The following is a 15,615-nucleotide window of genomic DNA, read 5'->3' as shown; positions in this document are numbered from 1 at the left end:
ATTACCTTAACTATAATTATCATGTATAATGTAACCTCTCTTGAATGTGTAAGTCAAGGCGTTTACAGAGCTAACGACCAGTCACTGGCTGGTTTTAGTTGTCCATTTAGACATTCTCCGCCTTGTGGTGTAGTGATCAACGCGTCTGCCTATCATGCAAGAGGTCTCGGGTTAGATTCCCAACATGGTTGACATGAAATATTTCTTTATAACTGTGTTTTACACAAGAATATTTCACAGTCCCTGGACTGACACCTGAAGCATAAGACTGATCATCTAACTTTCGTGTAAAAAAATACTTTTATACGTTTTCAATAAACTTTGCGGTACAATGTAATGCTCTAAGTTTTATCGCGCATAAGAAACACCCTTTTCAATCCAATTTCCTGTAGAACCTCAGAAGTTCACATGTGACCGAATTCGTACTGAGCAAGTTAGAACAAGAACCGATAATTCTGACGCGTTTAACAAAAACTTAATAGAACTTACCTAATTGCAACCAACACGCCACAAGGCTAAGAAAGCCATGATAAATCAAACAAAAACAAGGTTGAGATAAGAACGAAATTAAATTTAGTATATATATATATAAAAATAAAAAACAAAATTTCCATTTTTTTTTTGTTTTTTATCAGCCAGAATCCACTTAGACTACCCACTTTAAGAAAGGCTGGTCTAACGCTTTTATTGTCAATCTAGAGACAGTGCAATTTGGCAGGGTTAAACCACCATTAAACAAATACAGGTAACCCCCGTTGATCGCGACCCCGGCGATTGCGGATTCGTAATAACGCGATATTTTTCGGAATGTAGTGACGTTCTTAATCTTCTTATTCTTACATGCGGGGGTCAGACTATACAAGCTTTTGACGTCACTGCGACCTATGAAGATCTATTGTGACAAAAAGAAACTAAAATAATCAAAATGATATAAAATGGTGGTAAAACTGCACTAGTAGGTAGAGATTTCAAATTGCCCGAGTCTACAGTGCGATCAATTGAAAAAAAAAAGCGAACAGAAATTGTTTTTAAAGAAAGCAATGGTTGGTTTGATCGGGTTAAAAACGATCAAACTTGCATTGCCTTAAAATAAAAGTGATATCAGCTGAAAAGTATCCGAAAGAGTTCCGCGAAAAATCCCCCGTTGATCGCGAAATTTCGCTTATCGCGGCCATGTCCAGAACACATCCCCCACGATCAACGGGGCGGCTCATCTGTATTTCACGTCGACCCTACCACGAATCGAACCCGGGACTTCCTTTTTCAGGATTTTTATCTTAGAGTAACCCTCGAGTCGAAAACACTGATTCAGGGTTCTGGTTCTACTTCGCATTCAGAAGTATTTTATCGAATTCATAAAACTGTCCTAGCATAGTTAGAAGTCAGACGTCCGGGCACAGAAAATCTTTTTAACATTAGTCATACTAATACGATCCTTTTTATTTTATTGCGCTTCCAGTGACTATTTTTCAAAAGCACTTAGTGCAAGATTGCCTAATGATAACACGGAAACCTACGATTTCATTTTTACTCGTATAAATACATTAAACTAATGTAAAATTTCAAAACGAGAAATTCAAAGATAAGAATGTTATGTCGGCCGTTAAGAATTTTAAAATATATTTGTTGATATCCCGATTTTGCGATTTATTTGCGGTTTTTTACTAATTTAATAGTTTCCTTAGATGGTTATACCAATGTGCCTTCTACTATTTTACATAAAATAAGAGTTGTTCTTGGAAAAATGTTTAATATGAATACATTTTTAGCTATACGATGTCAGTAATTATGTATGTATTTTTTCTTACACCTATCATGGTTATCAGTGGATGAACTTATATAGTTTAAATTACATACAATCATAGTAAATAATAAATTGCATATCAATAAAAATAATTACAATATTTGAGTTTGTTCAAATGTTCGTAGACAAAAGACTGGATTTCACCCCCTCGGGAGTCATTAAGGTGAACAAATTACAACAAAGATGGAGAATATGATGAGGATAATGAAATCAACTGGTCCAAGATGAAGTTTAAAAATTGAAAAATTGTTTTCAGGCGTTGCCTAGTATGTGAAATAATTCAGTCATATGAATCTCTTCGCAACAATAAAGGTTTCAGCTCTTTAACTTCACTAAAATCAACAAATGGAGGAATTGAAGAAATATGGATGTCCTAACATAGGCAAAATGGTGAATGTTACACAGTGTGTAAAGTGGCCACTTAAACCAGCCAATGACAGGTCATAAGCCCTGTAGATGCCTAGACTTCCATATTACCTTCTCTCAAATGTTCTTCATCTCTGTTGTAATATGTTTCTATATCTTTGTTGAAATATCTGTCAATGTCAATTATGAATTAAAAGTAATAATGATCATATAGTTGATAATATATTTTGCAAGAAGTGTTACAGAATGCTCAAAGGAAATTTAACGTGGGTTAAATACGTAAAAGCATATAAGGGGGTGGTAGCTTTGACAAATTAATTATTAACTACGGCATCAGCCATTAGTGACTCGTTTGTCGCTGTAAATTACTAAGGTAAACGGGATTTTAACCTGCATTAATATTAAAAACGTCTTACCCACTAACTTGCCTTAGTAACAAGAGTTTCCTTAATAACGTTCTCACAAAAGATAAATTTGTATTATTATAAGCAACAAATTGTAGAAAAGTTAAATAGTACTAATATATACATAGTTCTTAGCATCGTATCGCCAGCCGCCACCCACACATTTTTTTAGTTTTAAATCCAGCGCAGCGTTTACAAATATTCAGAGGAATATAATATGCAAGTAAAGTTGAAATATTTTAAAACAAATCTAAAAAATATCTTTAATCTGTTCACTTTTAATTCACAATTCATGCAAATGATAAGATTTTTTGCCATTTATAACTCAATACGTACGAAAATATTCAATAAAATGCTATGTTGTCTTTCAAATCAATCGAACCGAAAATCTTATGCATAATTTAACATTAAACATTGGTTATCACTTCAAATAATCTCAATATTTAAGATGTTTTGTTCAAACCATATTTGCTATCTGTATATCTTAGCTTTAAATCGATGCAAATGGTATTTTAAAAACATAGGAATATGCATAAAACGAGTTTAATTAATCGCATGTTTTTAATTGAGTTTCTATACTTTATAAATTTGCATGTCTAAATAGCAGGACTTTTTTCCTTAGAAACACATCATACCAGTCTTATGAAATATAATTCAATCATCTCGCACTCATTTTGTTTTATCAATCATTATATTTTTTTACGTGAATTCAGCAAAAGAAGCTTTTTTGTTAAAATCGTTTTAAATGCACTTTATAGTTTACCTTTAAAAAAAAATACTTTTATTTTATCGTTCAAGTAGCTGTGAGTGTACTTGAATTTTTGGTATAGTTATATTATTGGTAAATAAATTGATACCGGTTTCCAAGTTAAAAGTACTAATTGAATTCCGACGATTAATTGAATGTACGCATTTTTTTTCATCCATAAGATAAAGTCTAGTGATGTTCTCCGCGACAGATGCACGTCCCATCTAATAGAGAAAACAAACATTATATTACCATATATCTGTAATCAGAATTGTAGTTCATTAGTTATCGAATATAGAAATGTTTTGATTCTCTAATTAGGATTTTTTTAATATGACCGAATTTAGATAAATATAAAATCTATTCATATGACGTTAAAATAAAAAAAATGGGGAATAATTGGTTTAACTAATTATTGCAGGTAATGATAAAGCTTCGTGAATAGGGTGTTACGATGCGGTTATAAAATAAGTATTTCATGATTTTTTACAATTGAAAATCGTGTAAATTAAGCATCGTTGAAGACAGTGGTCGGTTTAGGGCGTTTTGTTTTAAAGTTGGCAATAAATTTTGGAATTTAAATGCATTCTTTAAGTTGCCGGCTAAGCGATTGCATTTAAATCGAAAACACCGTTTATTGCCCGAGTAACTACGCCCAAGCCACAACAGAAGTCTGGCCATTAAAAGTGCTCATTTTGAACCTGGAGCAGGCGCGGCTGTAAAAACGCTCCCTTGATCAGTCGCCGCCCAAACCAGGAGATTGGAGATAATTTCAACTAAAGTACCACAGTCATCCCAGATATCCGAAACTGAAAATAGAGCAAGAAACCCGACGGTGACGTCTGGCAGCTCCGATAGGCTGAAGGACTAGCGTCCAATTAGTGGAAGAAATATGGCGGCGAAGGTGGGCAAGCGACGGGAGAGAAGGAAAGGTAAACGATGCAGATTGACATCGCGGGAGTGCGAAGTGGACGACATTTGTCCGGGTAACGGACAGACAATCATCGAGGCCTTCCAAGTAGTGAAAACATTTGTTTTAATTGTTTGGTAAAGCAAAAATCGTCTTATAGCTGTCAAGATGTCGCGGAGATTAATGACGAGCGTCGCTAAAAATTCGCAGCATCAAAAAACCGTAGTAATTGATACTAGTTACTTTAGAGTGGTATACATTTTAAACCTCGGAATATTAAATTACGGTCTAGATGTACTTGGCTTTAATAGTAAATAAACATTTTTATGTTTCCCTAAAGTACAAGTTTTAGTAATCATTTATTTCTCCGAGGTATCTAAATATTATTTCACGAACTGAATATGGCGTTTTTGATGTTTAAAAAATATGCTAATTCACTGTCAAATTAGCTCACGCGCATCGAATTGTGATTTAATTTGACGATAATTCACCGCGTTAGGAAATTAATCCTCACATTTGGTATTACATGAATAAAACACAATACTTGTCTATGAAATTAATTTGAATTGAACACAATGAGTGAGTCCCTAACTCGTCTGCTGACACTATCTTGTTTACTGACGCGGCGTATGAATTTACTTCACTTTGTTATTTCCTTTTAGAGAATCAACTTGAGAAATTGATGTGCATACTAGCGAATAATAGCTGTAAAGGATTATTATGTCTTTGTAGGAATATTTTATTGCCGAGATGAGAACTAAAATAAATAAGATTTACAACGATCTTATCTGAAATACACATTTTTTTCGTCTATGTATCAGAATAAGAAAACTTTATTTGTAAGTATTTTTAAATCCATTATTTTGCTGCAGTATTGACAAATATTAAAAGCGATGAAAGCTTAGAGTAATAATCTAATAGAGTCGCCCGGAAAAAAAACATGTTATAATTATTGACCACGAAGATCGCTACAGATTATAGCAATACAATGGGCCGTAGGTACTTATATGGGGAATAGCAAGCGCGAACCGAAAGCGTTCTTAACACGTTTGATGTTAAACTAAAAACCAAACTAAAACCAAACCAAAAAATTGTAAGGCTTAAAACACAATAGAGCTTAAGGGCTTCTCTAGAGAATTATTACTCTGAGGATGAAAGTAAATTTTAATTTATCTTGTAGATAGTTGTGTGATAACAAATATCTCACTCTGTTTAAAATTACGTGGTTTAGACTCGTAGCAAGAAAATGCACCAACTTTGAGAACGACGGGTCACCGTTCAGGCAAAAGTACTAACCCAAAAAACAGCAATTTCAGAAATCGCAATTTGAAATTTTGGAGATTCAATGTACAGAGCATAATTTAATTGTGTTTTTTTAATAAATTCCATTGGTAACATTTTTTATTTTGTACATTTTAAAATATCTGGAAGGTTTTTAATGAGACAAGGTGGCTGGAATTTGACAAAATAACTTTTGCTTAATTATTATCTGCACAATGCTTCTTATAAAAAAATTTGTAAAAGGTTGTAAAAGAAAGGAAATATTAGGAAAATTAACATAATGTTGTGAATAAACAAAAAATAATTTTAATTTAAAGAAATATTTTTTAACGTGTTTTTTTTGTTATATGTAACAATATAAAGTCACATAGTAAAAAAACAATGATAATTCGAATTTACGCAACTACTTTACCTTGGTGACGTTTGCCTTAAACTTCGAATGGCATATTTAGCTCAAAACTATAATTTTTAGGGTTAGTGACATTTGCCTGAACGGCGACGAATGGTTCCCAGAGATACTTTTTTTAATTGAGCTGAATCAATGAAAAGTCGTAAATAAAATATATTTTACGTCTGCTAAATGCACAACGGGTTAGTTAGGTTAGTTAGGGTAGTCCTAATACCTATGCATGAAAATGCAACATAAAACTGGCGGAGGAAGGATGAACGCACTTGAATTACACTTGAACACTTGAATATTTGGGAAGCACAACTGACTTCAAAAATATCAATACCCTTAAAACGTTCATCTGTTCCCTAGTTCGCCCGCACTTAGAATATTCATCTGTTATCTGGTCTCCGTATTATGATGTTCACATAAAAAAATATTTTATCAGTTCAACGTCGATTTTTAAGAAAGATAGGCTGGAGGTTGGGCTTATCCAGATACCAATATACGTACAATGAGTTAGAAACAAGCTTAAATATATCTTCTCTTTAAGACCGTCGAAATAAAGCCGACCTTCTAGTCCTATTTAAAATTCTCAACTCACTTTTTGATGCGCCTGAACTACTAAGCTCAGTAAAATTAAATATCCCAACTAGAAACCTCAGACAAAACTAACTCTTTCATACCGATAACCATAGAACTAACTATGGTTTTTATTACCCTATGCCCAGAATTCTTAGGTCTTCCTACAAACATACCAGTCTTGGTTACTTTGATAACAAGTTGCCTTCTTTCAAACGATCACTGAATCAAATGCAATTATAAACACCTCTCTCCCGCTTCCACCCCCACCAAGTCTAATTTATACCATTATGTCTTTCTACTTTCCTTTATAATAATTTTCTATGTATAAATATATCCTTAAAAATCTCCATTAAGCGTTTATATAAATAAATAAATGAATGAATGACAGGGTTACGAATTATTAAATCAGACGTAGGTATGTGTAGTTATGAGACTTATATAATCTATAATACTAAGAAAGCGTCACTAAGACGGATTGGTCACGCGGAACGAATGGATGACGAAATAATGGTAAACCAGATATATATGGCGCAAAGGTACAGAATTTGTAACGTAGGACTGAGATGAACAAGAAAGACATGACATGATCAGATAAACTAAAATCTCCAGTCTGGTCATGTGAGAAGCAGACAGCCGAAGGGCATGTATGACAAGATGTATGAACGTGGAAGAAGCTAGGAATGTGTGTCAAGATAGGCGTGTGTGGATATCCATCCTCACTCCCTACCCTTACGAGGAAACGTGATGGTAGGTAGTAGAAGTAGTAGTACATTACAAAAAATAAAACAATATAAAACGACGTTCGTGATAGAATCTTGCGTACGACACATCAGATAATTAATATTGCTTTCGATATAATCATGACATCAAATGGAAACACATGAATAAAATAGAGCTGGTTATAAATCAAACAGGCAGGTTGGATAAGAATTATTTCTACTTCGGTGTTCCGCGTCTACAAATACTCCTACAGACACAAATACACATACTCTACACGTGTTTCGTTGTTTCCACTGATCATCACGCACGTGACTAGACTACGAGGCAGTTAAAGATACAAGGGTTGGTTTCGGATACCGATCGATTGATTGCTAGTAGTCGCTTCTGCGGCTTTAATCCGCGTGGAGCAGACATGAGTTATGGGAGAATGAGCTTTATGGGCTAATTGGAAAAGCGACTTAAACAGGGAAGAAATGTGTAGTGCGGTGTACATACATGTTAAGGAGTGTTCCATGATCTGTGTGCAAAGCTGTATTGGTTTATCGTGTGTAGGTACGTAGGTTTTAGAAGTATATATGTATGCATGTTATTGTCGTAAAGGTGGTGGAAAGAATTTATTAAAAACATAGCGTTTTGTAAAACATGAAAAAAAACTTATTAAAAAAAACCGCATTCAAACTCGTATTTTTTGTAATTGATATTGTACAATAAAAATATTCACTAATAGAAATTACATTATTGTAAGACATCACTACTCCCCTTTTATGTACAAAAAACTGTTTTTTTTTTTCTTTTACATAATGGGAAATGTTAAAATAAATATCAAATTTATATAAAATTGTATTTCGTCGTAAAATTGTATATATTAATATATTATCAAAGAGATGAAGAACATTTTATAAAAGGGAATAATAGAAGACGAAGAAGAAGGTATTTATAGGGCTTATGACCTGTCGTTGAGTGGTTTAAGTGGCCACACACTGTAACATTCACCATTCTGCCTATGATTGAACATCTTTATTCCTTCAATTCATCCATCTGTTGATTTTCGTGAAGTTAAAAAGCTGAAACCTCTTTTGATTTGAGTGACATTCTGACCAAATTATTTCACCAACATACTAAGCAACGTCTGAAAATAGTTTTAAATTTTTATACTTCTTTTTAGACCAGCTTGTTTTATCGACAATATTCTAAGTCTATCCAAATTGTAGACAAGAACTGGATACAAGCCCCTTAGGAGTTATTAATATTTATATAGTTTTTTCCTTGATTTTTTACATTTATTACAAAATTAACACACTGAAAAAAAAGAAGAATTTTGGATGTTCAATTACACGGAACGATGAAGGTTAATAGGCTTATTACGGGAGTAAAAAAATATTCTCACATCTCACAACATCTTCGAGATTTGCACTGGTTAAAAAGCTCAAAGATAATAAAATACAAGCTTTACTGGACAGTATTCAAATCCCTTCATGAAATGACGCCAAGATACCTATCGGACCTTTGTATTAGGGAAAATACTGGTCAAAGAAAATCTACTCTTAGGTCATTTGATTCAGAAAGAGAAAAACTTGTCGAAATCCGGCGCTCCCCAAATAGATTTGGAGGTCGTGCTTTTGCCGTTGCCGGCCCCTCGGCCTGGAACCAATTGCCTTTAAACTTACGAATCATGAACAGTCCTAGTCAGTTCAGATTCCAACTAAAATCTCACTTCTTTAGATTATCATACCCTCAATTTTAAATCTGAAAATATAATATGTCATTTTATTTTAGTTAGAATGTAAGTTTAAATATACAATTGTAAAGCGCCCTCGAGGTGATTTTTCACAAAAAATGGCGCTGTATAAATCAGACAAATATAATTATTATTATTACTCAAACTTTCAATGTAATGACAGGTCATAACAATAATTACTAACTAAATTATATCACCAACAAGGCAACGCCTGAAAACATTTTTATGCTTCTTATTATATTCAGCCTCATGAATCTCACCCTCATTAATAAAGTTTCGGCTGTTTTACTTCACAAAAGTCAACCGATGGAATAGTTGAGGAAATGTGGATGATTAAACATATGCACGCAGGTGATGATAATGATGATGATGATTAATTGTTTTTATTGATTTGGATTTCGGGTCGGTGATCAATGTATCAAGAGGCGTTATATCAACGAAGATTTTGTAAGAAATAAAGGATATTGAGTGAACGCTGGCGTTGTCACCATTGAAATCAGAGCGCATAGATTGGAGACATTGATTGAGATTGATGGGGGAGAGGGCAAACTCCTTGTGTGAGGAAACCAGATAAACTGGAGATAAGGAGACTAAAAAATGTAAAAGAATATTGATGTTTTTTGTCGATATTTTTCAATAAAACGCCGTATTTAATAACATTAACACAAAGTTTTTTTTAAGGAGTAATCCGCTTGTCAGCGGGTAAGGAAAGATATCATTTGGAAGGAAGTTTTGATGTATACAAAACACTAATACCAATTGAGGAATAATTTACTAAATATTGTTATTAAATATTTGTATATAACTACTTGCCAACTTTCCTATATCTACCGGTTTCGAGACGTACACCAGTTAAACCAAGATGCGAAACCCACCATACACCATCACCATAGTTATTGCACAAAAATATAAGACCAACAAGCCATGCATTTTAATAAGCTACCGTCACATGCACTGATTAGGTGATGAAAATAATTTCATATTGTAGGAGAAATAATTTTAAAATAGGGCGAGGGGATGAAGGGAGGGGCGTTATTTAATAGTTATAGGGTGCAACAACTATGGTGATGGTGTATAGGGTTTTGCATGTTGGTTTTCTTGGTGTCCTGTCGAAGAGACGGGTACGTCTCAAAACCGGTAGATATAGAAAGGTCGGTAAGTGGTTATATAAAATATTAATTAACATTCAGTAAAATGTTTAACCACATAGGTTATGCTTTTAATATTAATGAGAAAAAAATCGCAAAAATTTACAAAGCGGTTTTATGAATGGAAGAAGATGTATGGATAAAATATTTGCTTTCCAAAACATGATAGAAAAAAATCGTGCTAAAACCAGAAGCTTTTCTGCGCATTTGTCGGTTTTCAAAAAGCGTTTGATAGAGTTGACAGAGAAAAATTATGGAAGGTGTTATCGGAGGATGGAGTGAGCGGAAATCTGAAACGGGCTATTGCTTCTCTGTGTAAAGACAACACAGAATGTGTTAGGGTAAATTGATCATACACATCGTGGTTGGACATACATAAAGGAGTCAAACAGGGATGTGTGACGTCACCATGGCTGTTCAACGTATATATCGATTACCGTATGAAAAAACTGCAAGGCTTAAGAATGGGAGCTAAAATGGAAGATGGGTACGTCAAAAGTCGGAATAATCAGCGCGCGTGTATGAGAAGATGTATGAATGTAGAAGAAGCGAGATCTGTGTCCAAAGAAAGAGCGATGTGGCGTTATATTCTTTCTGTCTACCTTTACGGGCAAACGGTGTGGTAGTTTGTTGTTGTAGAGAAAAATCATTCTTGATTTCTTCTGGCAGCTGGCGGGAATCGAACCAGCGACGCTAGTTTCACATTTTTAGTCTAACCAGTTGGTTCAACCCCAGTTGACGGTGACGCAGATGCGTCACGGCACCAGTCTGAACTTTTAGATAAAGTTTTACTTATCTTTTTATTTATTGACCAACGAGCGCATTTGCCTATTTGAAGGCTTTTTACTTTACAGGAACTTTATTTACCTAAGTAACAAATGGTCCCAAATGATTTTCTATTCATTCCAGCTTTCTAATCTCCATATAAAAAGTACATTTAATCACTTCCACGAATACAAAACCGTCTATTATCTTAAACCAATTAGAGTTTAATTTTTATAGTTGCAATTGGAACACGGGAGAACACAGTGGTCCTTTATTCGAAATGAATCTTTGATTGTCCTAAACGCAATTTGATTGTTGAAGCCGCTGTGAACGGCAGGGGTCCTCCTTTCGCTTATCGGCGATCTGCACCAATGAAAATCTAATTAAAATCCAATGCGAACGGTGCCAAAGCAGCTTGCAATTAGGCCACCATTTTGGAAACAACAATTGTTTTGTTAAAATATATGATGAAATGGAATGAAACTCATGATTTTAAATTTGAACGATTAACTGAACTCATTATATTTTTATTAATCTGATAATTAGCATCATATAAAATAAATAAGTTATAAATCCCTACTTTGACTGATAAAATAAAATTAAAAGTATGTACGTACATAGTATTTATACTTTTCTGTTATACGTAATTCGTAGTTTTTCTTTTATATTTATGGTTTATAAATCGGGTTGTGGTCCCGTGGCTAGTGTCTCGGACTCACGGACCGAAGGTCCGCGGTTCGAATCCCACTCTACCCCAACTCGATTCCATTTTCTAATAGTGAGTTATTTACAACTCGTTGAAAATGGCCCTCTAAATTAAATATTTGGGTTAATCATAAGAACGCAAATATTTTTTTTTTTTTTTTTTGAATGTTTTATATCTTTATTGTTTTCATTAATTGTGCCGGTATTTTTTTCTGTGTCTGGGAAAATGAAGAATACAAAGAGACGACAAATAAAATAAATCAAAACGGTATTTATTTTATTTATTTATTCATTAAAAAATGCATTCGTTTAAATATTAATGATTTATTAAGGCTTTTTAGGCTGTGCCCGTGTCAAGCCATAAAAATTAAAAATAAAAGGTACATAGTAAAATTAATTAGATTGAATTTTAATGACATGTGATCAAATAGAATAAAAATCCAGAAAAACAAGGTATAAGTAATAAATAATAAAAATCCAAAGAATACAATGTAAAAAGGATAATCAGATATGAATATAACAATATAAATTATATAAATTTAGATACATACATAACTAAATAAACAAAACAATATTATTATTGAATTCGATATAAAAAGGATACAAGCATAAAAACATATTTGAAATGATTTTGAGATATGGTTTCTAGAAACTCACTCTATACCATAGTAAAAAATAGGAGAAATAAATAATATGCCAGATAAGAGTGAGAACTAAATTAAATAATACAAAAATACACAATGGAAAAACAAAAAAATATCTAGATATATAAAAAGGAAATAAAAGTAAAAGTATGGAAGGAAAGCACATTTGTCAATTTTTGCTGATAACTAATCTCGAACATTAAAAAAATGGACAATCTCATTAAATCGACAATATTGTTTCGCAGAATTATAATTTGTATTAAAATATTTCCTTAGCTTTTTTTTTATTTATTTAATAGCATAATTATACATTTTTACAATTTAAAAAAAAATCACTTCTTATATTTTTACTAAAACTAAAATCCGACCAAGCCACTTTTTGTAGCTTGTTGGTGAAGATTATATATATACTGACTTAATAATATTATTTACATTTATAAAAACAATGAAAAACAGATAAAAATTAACAGCCGGAAAGATCAGAATAAACATGTTTATACAAATAATAACATATAAATTTATTTTTTAAATACAAGAAAATACATGAAAAATTAAAATATTTACACCTAAGCTACTATTCATATATAAACTCTTGATCGAGTAGCCACTCTCTTATTTTGCTCTTGTTACAATTTCAGTTAAATTTAAGTTCTTTTGGTAATAAATTAAAAATTCTAGGTACTAAATACTAAATACTAGGTACTAGGCTTCAATAAGGTTTTAGATTTTTCAGGTTAAGGTTTTAGATATAAAATTATTTTATAAAAATAATGGTTTGCTTTAAATTCATAAAGACAAAATAAATAGTAGTATTTCTAAGTCACAAAACTGTGCTGGTAATATCTTAATTCCCAAATTAAAATCAACTACAGCACAACATTATTATACTTACAGAGGAATATTTTTCTTTATGAAATGAACGAAAATATAAAAAGTACAGCAAGGAATATAATATATTTAAGAAAGAAGTGAAAAGTTACATTTATAATTCTTCTTTATGTAGCACTGATTAAAAACACCCTTTTTTATATATAAATATATTGTAATTTATATATGTTATCCTAAAAATATTAATAATTAAAATAAAATAAACTATTATAAGACGTCACTCCCCATTATGTACACAAGAATTGTTTATTTCTTTTACGTAATGGGAAACGTTAATGTAAATATATGTATTTAATTAATGCAATTTTTTTTTATTTATTAGTAATATTATTTGTTATCTGAATAAAAAAATATACTAATATATAATGTATGATCTACAAGGTTTACACATCAATTTTGTAAGCAATGTCTAATATTTTTTCATTGTTTGATATTAACGAGTATTTTTTTAGTTATGACCATTAAGTCGTACTTTAAATTATAAAATAAAATTCCAATATTCTTCTATTATCTTTTAGTAGACAGCAAGTCGTAGGTATTTTTCTTTCTTTTAAAATATTTTTTTTAGTTTTTTATCTTTGTTTCCAAAAAAACACACAAACACAAAAGTAAAATGTTAACATTACAATATTTGAGTTTGTCCAAATGTTTGTAGACAAATGACTGGATTTCGCGCCCTCTAAAGTCTTTAAGATTAACAAATTACAACAGGGATAGAGATCCCTTTTGTAATTTGTTAAGTAGATTTATTAACATATTTAAAAAAAAATTTGGTCATCCATAAAACCTATAGATTTTCGGTCTAGCTCTGCTGAAGGATATTTTATTTTGATTTCGATTTTATTTTTAGTATACACGTTTTACATTTACATATGTGTATATTATTACAGTTTGAATATGTTGGTATGTAAAATCAATTATCATATTTTTATTTATTTATGTACTTAGTAGTTTTTTTTATCTTTTGTATGAACCCTCAATGTGTACAACTCCTGTCGAGGCATTCATTTTAACTAACTATTTGACTCGTACCCATGATAATATATTTCGAAATACTCTAGTAAATTAAATAATAATTAAAATAGCAGGTAACAAAACATGAATATTAAAAAAAAGACTGTTTACAAAAAGAAAAACAATATCAGTAAAAACGGTCAAAATAACCATTCTAGGTGTACAATATAAAGATAAAAACTTGATAAATGACATGAACCAATGACATTTTCTTTAAATCGTTTTTCAGATATATCTTTATAGCCACATTTTGGAAAGCTCTTAAACCAACAGTTTGTAATATATTTTAAAGTACCTACCATTATAATAAATTATAGAGACGATAAATATTTTTCTTGAATCATACACTATCGTTATATCTCAGAAACTCCGTTCCGACTCAACTTTTCTCATAAATACTATTTTTAAATAAAAGAGCATCAATTTCTTATTTCTAGTGGAATGGCCAGGAGTACAAAAGAAGGTGGTACCCTTAAAATATATTTCTCCTACTGTCTATATTAACGGCTGTCTTTTTCTTTTACTCTTTTGTTTATCCGGGTCATGTATGGAGACTTTAGGCACCAATTTCCAAGTATCCTCTGCTTCTTCTCCTTGCTGGCCGATTCAAAATTCGATTTTATCAGTGTCTCCTTTATTGAATATAATTAATTTTACATAGTTTAATTTGAACAGTTTTTTCAATCACATACGAGTACAAACGGATATCTATCGTAAATGTTTACAAATTTTAAAACACAATGTATTGAAAACTTTTTAACTCAACTAACCCTGATTTCAAATTTTCATACATGTTTTCATATTTTTATTTATTTTCTTTACTTAATATATTTAATTTATTTTATTTACTTTATTTATTTAACTATTTTTTTTTTATTTTACTTATTTTATTCATTTCATTGATTTCATTAATTTCATTAATTTAATTTATTTAATTTATTTAATTTATTTAATTTATTTAATTTATTTAATTTATTTAATTTATTTCATTTATTTCATTTATTTAATTTATTTAATTTATTTAATTTACTTAATTTACTTAATTTACTTAATTTACTTAATTTACTTAATTTACTTAATTTACTTAATTTACTTAATTTATTTAATTTATTTAATTTATTTATTATTTAATTTATTTAATTTATTTAATTTATTTAATTTATTTAATTTATTTAATTTATTTCATTTATTTCATTTATTTCATTTATTTAATTTATTTCATTTACTTAATTTACTTAATTTACTTAATTTACTTAATTTACTTAATTTACTTAATTTATTTAATTTATTTAATTTATTTAATTTATTTAATTTATTTAATTTATTTAATTTATTTAATTTATTTAATTTATTTAATTTATTTAATTTATTTAATTTATTTAATTTATTTAATTTATTTAATTTATTTCATTTATTTATTTTTTTAAATTTATTTAATTTATTTAATTTATTTAATTTATTTCATTTATTTAATTTATTTCATTTATTTCATTTATTTCATTTATTT

General features: G+C 30.5%; 1 protein-coding gene across 1 annotated transcript in view; it reads right to left on the bottom strand.

Moving 5' to 3' along the window:
• fng (Fringe glycosyltransferase) overlaps positions 1-15,615 on the bottom strand; it is a 172,597-nt gene that overhangs the window by 18,483 nt on the left and 138,499 nt on the right. The window lies entirely within an intron of this gene.

Source organism: Micrasema longulum, unplaced genomic scaffold (genome assembly GCF_059751315.1).
Source record: "Micrasema longulum isolate JH-2025_06_02 unplaced genomic scaffold, ASM5975131v1 h1tg000133l, whole genome shotgun sequence".
In the NCBI taxonomy this organism is placed as follows: domain Eukaryota; kingdom Metazoa; phylum Arthropoda; class Insecta; order Trichoptera; family Brachycentridae; genus Micrasema; species Micrasema longulum.
Note: the sequence above shows the minus strand (reverse complement) of the source record. Positions and strands in the feature narration are given on the sequence as shown.